General features: G+C 42.5%; 1 non-coding gene across 1 annotated transcript; it reads left to right on the forward strand.

The window, feature by feature from the left end:
- Nucleotides 1-4,610: 4,610 nt before the first annotated feature.
- trnap-cgg (transfer RNA proline (anticodon CGG)) lies at nucleotides 4,611-4,682 on the forward strand. The gene has a single exon. It is a non-coding gene; the product is annotated as a tRNA-Pro (tRNA).
- Nucleotides 4,683-5,949: the final 1,267 nt, after the last annotated feature.

A 5,949-nucleotide genomic window follows, 5' to 3' on the forward strand; every position in this document is an offset into this window, starting at 1 on the left:
TACCTTAGATAAAGTGGCTCGTTGGTCTAGGGGTATGATTCTCGCTTCGGGTGCGAGAGGTACAGGATTCAAATCCCGGATGAGCCCATTTGTAGAGCTTTTAACAATCAGAGACAGGCGGTTCTTGGGCAACTGGTTGGAGTGCTGAACGAGGTGGATGAGTGCTGAACGAGGTGGATGAGTGATAAAGGCAATGGACAGCTAATCCATTGTGCTCTGCACTCGTGGGTTCAGCATCGCACAACATTTATTCATTTCTTCCTTGGTTAAAAAATCTGTCATTTTAACCTGTACATAGATTACCTTCAGACGAGTCCCGTGACCCTTGTGGAGGTCGTAGAGCAAAACTGAGAAGGACATTGTGTTTGTGAGAGTCTCCCCTTTCCATGTAATGGTCAAACGATTTTGTAGGTCAAACCGGTCAGGAAGCTACAGCCATTTGTATGAGAAGACACATTTTCGGGATATGTCATGTTTTGACTAACATTGCTCTCGCTCTGCCGCATTTCACCAAAGATGCAGAGGTGTGACATCAGCGGTTATGGAGGTTTGAGAAGCATCCAGTGCAAAATAAGTGACATTTCTAGTTTAAAACAGACAGATTCCAATGGGGATTTTTTATTTTATTCACGTACTGGTGCGTCAATCGGATCAAATGAATTGAGATCCAATTGATTTTGATGTCTACTTTTTCATTTTTTTAATCTACATTTAGCTCTTTCTTCATTTGTTTCTTGCTGTTACAGCTAATGAAGATTGAATCTGAAAGACTCAGCAGATGAATTACAGAGTATTTGAACTGAAACTTGGTCAACTGCTTTGAAGATAGCTATGCTCACAAGTATACCACCAACACTCAAGTGATTCACTGTGGCCTGGCACCATCGACCTGTCAATCCAAATCCTCACCGTCATTGCTGGCGACTGCAAAAAAACACCTTAGATAAAGTGGCTCGTTGGTCTAGGGGTATGATTCTAGCTTCGGGTGCGAGAGATCCCATGTTCAAATCCCGGATGACCCCATTTGTAGAGCTTTTAACAATCAGAGATAGGCGGTTCTTGGGCAACTGGTTGGAGTGCTGAACGAGGTGGATGAGTGATAAAGGCAATGGACTGCTAATCCATTGTGCTCTGCACTCGTGGGTTCAACATCGCACAACATTTATTCATTTCTTCCTTGGTTAAAAAATCTGTCATTTTAACCGGTACATAGATTACCTTCAGACGAGTCCCGTGACCCTTGTGGAGGTCGTAGAGCAAAACTGAGAAGGACATTGTGTTTGTGAGAGTCTCCCCTTTCCATGTAATGGTCAAACGATTTTGTAGGTCAAACCGGTCAGGAAGCTACAGCCATTTGTATGAGAAGACACATTTTCGGGATATGTCATGTTTTGACTAACATTGCTCTCGCTCTGCCGCATTTCACCAAAGATGCAGAGGTGTGACATCGGCGGTTATGAAGGTTTGAGAAGCATGCAGTGCAAAATAAGTGACATTTCTAGTTTAAAACAGACAGATTCCAATGGGGATTATTAATTTTATTCACGTACCGGTGCTTCAATCGGATCAAATGAAATGAGATCCAATTGATTTTGATGTCTACTTTTTCATTTTTTTTATCTACATTTAGCTCTTTCTTCATTTGTTTCTTGCTGTTACAGCTAATGAAGATTGAATCTGATATACTCAGCAGATGAATTACAGAGTATTTGAACTGAAACCTGATCAACTGCTTTGAAGATAGCTATGCTCACAAGTATACCACCAACACTCACTTGATTCACTGTGGCCTGGCACCATCGACCTGTCAATCCAAATCCTCACCGTCATTGCTGGCGACTGCAAAAAAACACCTTAGATAAAGTGGCTCGTTGGTCTAGGGGCATGATTCTCGCTTCGGGTGCGAGAGGTCCCGGGTTCAAATCCCGGATGACCCCATTTGTAGAGCTTTTAACAATCAGAGACAGGCGGTTCTTGGGCAACTGGTTGGAGTGCTGAACGAGGTGGATGAGTGATAAAGGCAATGGACTGCTAATCCATTGTGCTCTGCACTCGTGGGTTCAACATCGCACAACATTTATTCATTTCTTCCTTGGTTAAAAAATCTGTCATTTTAACCGGTACATAGATTACCTTCAGACGAGTCCCGTGACCCTTGTGGAGGTCGTAGAGCAAAACTGAGAAGGACATTGTGTTTGTGAGAGTCTCCCCTTTCCATGTAATGGTCAAACGATTTTGTAGGTCAAACCGGTCAGGAAGCTACAGCCATTTGTATGAGAAGACACATTTTCGGGATATGTCATGTTTTGACTAACATTGCTCTCGCTCTGCCGCATTTCACCAAAGATGCAGAGGAGTGACATCAGCGGTTATGGAGGTTTGAGAAGCATCCAGTGCAAAATAAGTGACATTTCTAGTTTAAAACAGACAGATTCCAATGGGGATTTTTTATTTTATTCACGTACCGGTGCGTCAATCGGATCAAATGAAATGAGATCCAATTGATTTTGATGTCTACTTTTTCATTTTTTTAATCTACATTTAGCTCTTTCTTCATTTGTTTCTTGCTGTTACAGCTAATGAAGATTGAATCAGAAAGACTCAGCAGATGAATTACAGAGTATTTGAACTGAAACCTGATCAACTGCTTTGAAGATAGCTATGCTCACAAGTATACCACCAACACTCACTTGATTCACTGTGGCCTGGCACCATCGACCTGTCAATCCAAATCCTCACCGTCATTGCTGGCGATTGCAAAAAAACACCTTAGATAAAGTGGCTTGTTGGTCTAGGGGTATGATTCTCACTTCGGGTGCGAGAAGTCCCGGGTTCAAATCCCGGATGAGCCCATTTGTAGAGCTTTTAACAATCAGAAACAGGCGGTTCTTGGGCAACTGGTTGGAGTGCTGAACGAGGTGGATGAGTGATAAAGGCAATGGACTGCTAATCCATTGTGTTCTGCACTCGTGGGTTCAACATCGCACAACATTTATTCATTTCTTCCTTGGTTAAAAAATCTGTCATTTTAACCGGTACATAGATTACCTTCAGACGAGTCCCGTGACCCTTGTGGAGGTCGTAGAGCAACACTGAGACGGACATTGTGTTTGTGAGAGTCTCCCCTTTCCATGTAATGGTCAAACGATTTTGTAGGTCAAACCGGTCAGGAAGCTACAGCCATTTGTATGAGAAGACACATTTTCAGGATATGTCATGTTTTGACTAACATTGCTCTCGCTCTGCCGCATTTCACCAAAGATGCAGAGGAGTGACATCAGCGGTTATGGAGGTTTGAGAAGCATCCAGTGCAAACTAAGTGACATTTCTAGTTTAAAACAGACAGATTCCAATGGGGATTTTTAATTTTATTCACGTACCGGTGCGTCAATCGCATCAAATGAAATGAGATCCAATTGATTTTGATGTCTACTTTTTCATTTTTTTAATCTACATTTAGCTCTTTCTTCATTTGTTTCTTGCTGTTACAGCTAATGAAGATTGAATCTGAAAGACTCAGCAGATGAATTACAGAGTATTTGAACTGAAACCTGATCAACTGCTTTGAAGATAGCTATGCTCACAAGTATACCACCAACACTCACTTGATTCACTGTGGCCTGGCACCATCGACCTGTCAATCCAAATCCTCACCGTCATTGCTGGCGATTGCAAAAAAACACCTTAGATAAAGTGGCTCGTTGGTCTAGGGCTATGATTCTCACTTCGGGTGCGAGAGGTCCTGGGTTCAAATCCCGGATGAGCCCATTTGTAGAGCTTTTAACAATCAGAGACAGGCGGTTCTTGGGCAACTGGTTGGAGTGCTGAACGAGGTGGATGAGTGATAAAGGCAATGGACTGCTAATCCATTGTGCTCTGCACTCGTGGGTTCAACATCTCACAACATTTATTCATTTCTTCCTTGGTTAAAAAATCTGTCATTTTAACCGGTACATAGATTACCTTCAGACGAGTACCGTGACCCTTGTGGAGGTCGTAGAGCAAAACTGAGAAGGACATTGTGTTTGTGAGAGTCTCCCCTTTCCATGTAATGGTCAAACGATTTTGTAGGTCAAACCGGTCAGGAAGCTACAGCCATTTGTATGAGAAGACACATTTTCAGGATATGTCATGTTTTGACTAACATTGCTCTCGCTCTGCCGCATTTCACCAAAGATGCAGAGGAGTGACATCAGCGGTTATGGAGGTTTGAGAAGCATCCAGTGCAAAATAAGTGACATTTCTAGTTTAAAACAGACAGATTCCAATGGGGATTTTTTATTTTATTCACGTACCGGTGCGTCAATCGCATCAAATGAAATGAGATCCAATTGATTTTGATGTCTACTTTTTCATTTTTTTAATCTACATTTAGCTCTTTCTTCATTTGTTTCTTGCTGTTACAGCTAATGAAGATTGAATCTGAAAGACTCAGCAGATGAATTACAGAGTATTTGAACTGAAACCTGATCAACTGCTTTGAAGATAGCTATGCTCACAAGTATACCACCAACACTCACTTGATTCACTGTGGCCTGGCACCATCGACCTGTCAATCCAAATCCTCACCGTCATTGCTGGCGATTGCAAAAAAACACCTTAGATAAATTGGCTCGTTGGTCTAGGGGTATGATTCTCGCTTCGGGTGCGAGAGGTCCCGGGTTCAAATCCCGGATGAGCCCATTTGTAGAGCTTTTAACAATCAGAGACAGGCGGTTCTTGGGCAACTGGTTGGAGTGCTGAACGAGGTGGATGAGTGATAAAGGCAATGGACTGCTAATCCATTGTGCTCTGCACTCGTGGGTTCAACATCGCACAACATTTATTCATTTCTTCCTTGGTTAAAAAATCTGTCATTTTAACCGGTACATAGATTACCTTCAGACGAGTCCCGTGACCCTTGTGGAGGTCGTAGAGCAAAACTGAGAAGGACATTGTGTTTGTGAGAGTCTCCCCTTTCCATGTAATGGTCAAACGATTTTGTAGGTCAAACCGGTCAGGAAGCTACAGCCATTTGTATGAGAAGACACATTTTCGGGATATGTCATGTTTTGACTAACATTGCTCTCGCTCTGCCGCATTTCACCAAAGATGCAGAGGAGTGACATCAGCGGTTATGAAGGTTTGAGAAGCATCCAGTGCAAAATAAGTGACATTTCTAGTTTAAAACAGACAGATTCCAATGGGGATTTTTAATTTTATTCACGTACCGGTGCGTCAATCGGATCAAATGAAATGAGATCCAATTGATTTTGATGTCTACTTTTTCATTTTTTAAATCTACATTTAGCTCTTTCTTCATTTGTTTCTTGCTGTTACAGCTAATGAAGATTGAATCTGAAAGACTCAGCAGATGAATTACAGAGTATTTGAACTGAAACCTGATCAACTGCTTTGAAGATAGCTATGCTCACAAGTATACCACCAACACTCACTTGATTCACTGTGGCCTGGCACCATCGACCTGTCAATCCAAATCCTCACCGTCATTGCTGGCGATTGCAAAAAAACACCTTAGATAAAGTGGCTTGTTGGTCTAGGGGTATGATTCTCACTTCGGGTGCGAGAGGTCCCGGGTTCAAATCCCGGATGAGCCCATTTGTAGAGCTTTTAACAATCAGAAACAGGCGGTTCTTGGGCAACTGGTTGGAGTGCTGAACGAGGTGGATGAGTGATAAAGGCAATGGACTGCTAATCCATTGTGCTCTGCACTCGTGGGTTCAACATCGCACAACATTTATTAATTTCTTCCTTGGTTAAAAAATCTGTCATTTTAACCGGTACATAGATTACCTTCAGACGAGTCCCGTGACCCTTGTGGAGGTCGTAGAGCAACACTGAGAAGGACATTGTGTTTGTGAGAGTCTCCCCTTTCCATGTAATGGTCAAACGATTTTGTAGGTCAAACCGGTCAGGAAGCTACAGCCATTTGTATGAGAAGACACATTT

The sequence above is a fragment of the Oncorhynchus mykiss genome, chromosome 15, assembly GCF_057628025.1.
Source record: "Oncorhynchus mykiss isolate SJ-2025 chromosome 15, ASM5762802v1, whole genome shotgun sequence".
In the NCBI taxonomy this organism is placed as follows: Eukaryota; Metazoa; Chordata; class Actinopteri; order Salmoniformes; family Salmonidae; genus Oncorhynchus; species Oncorhynchus mykiss.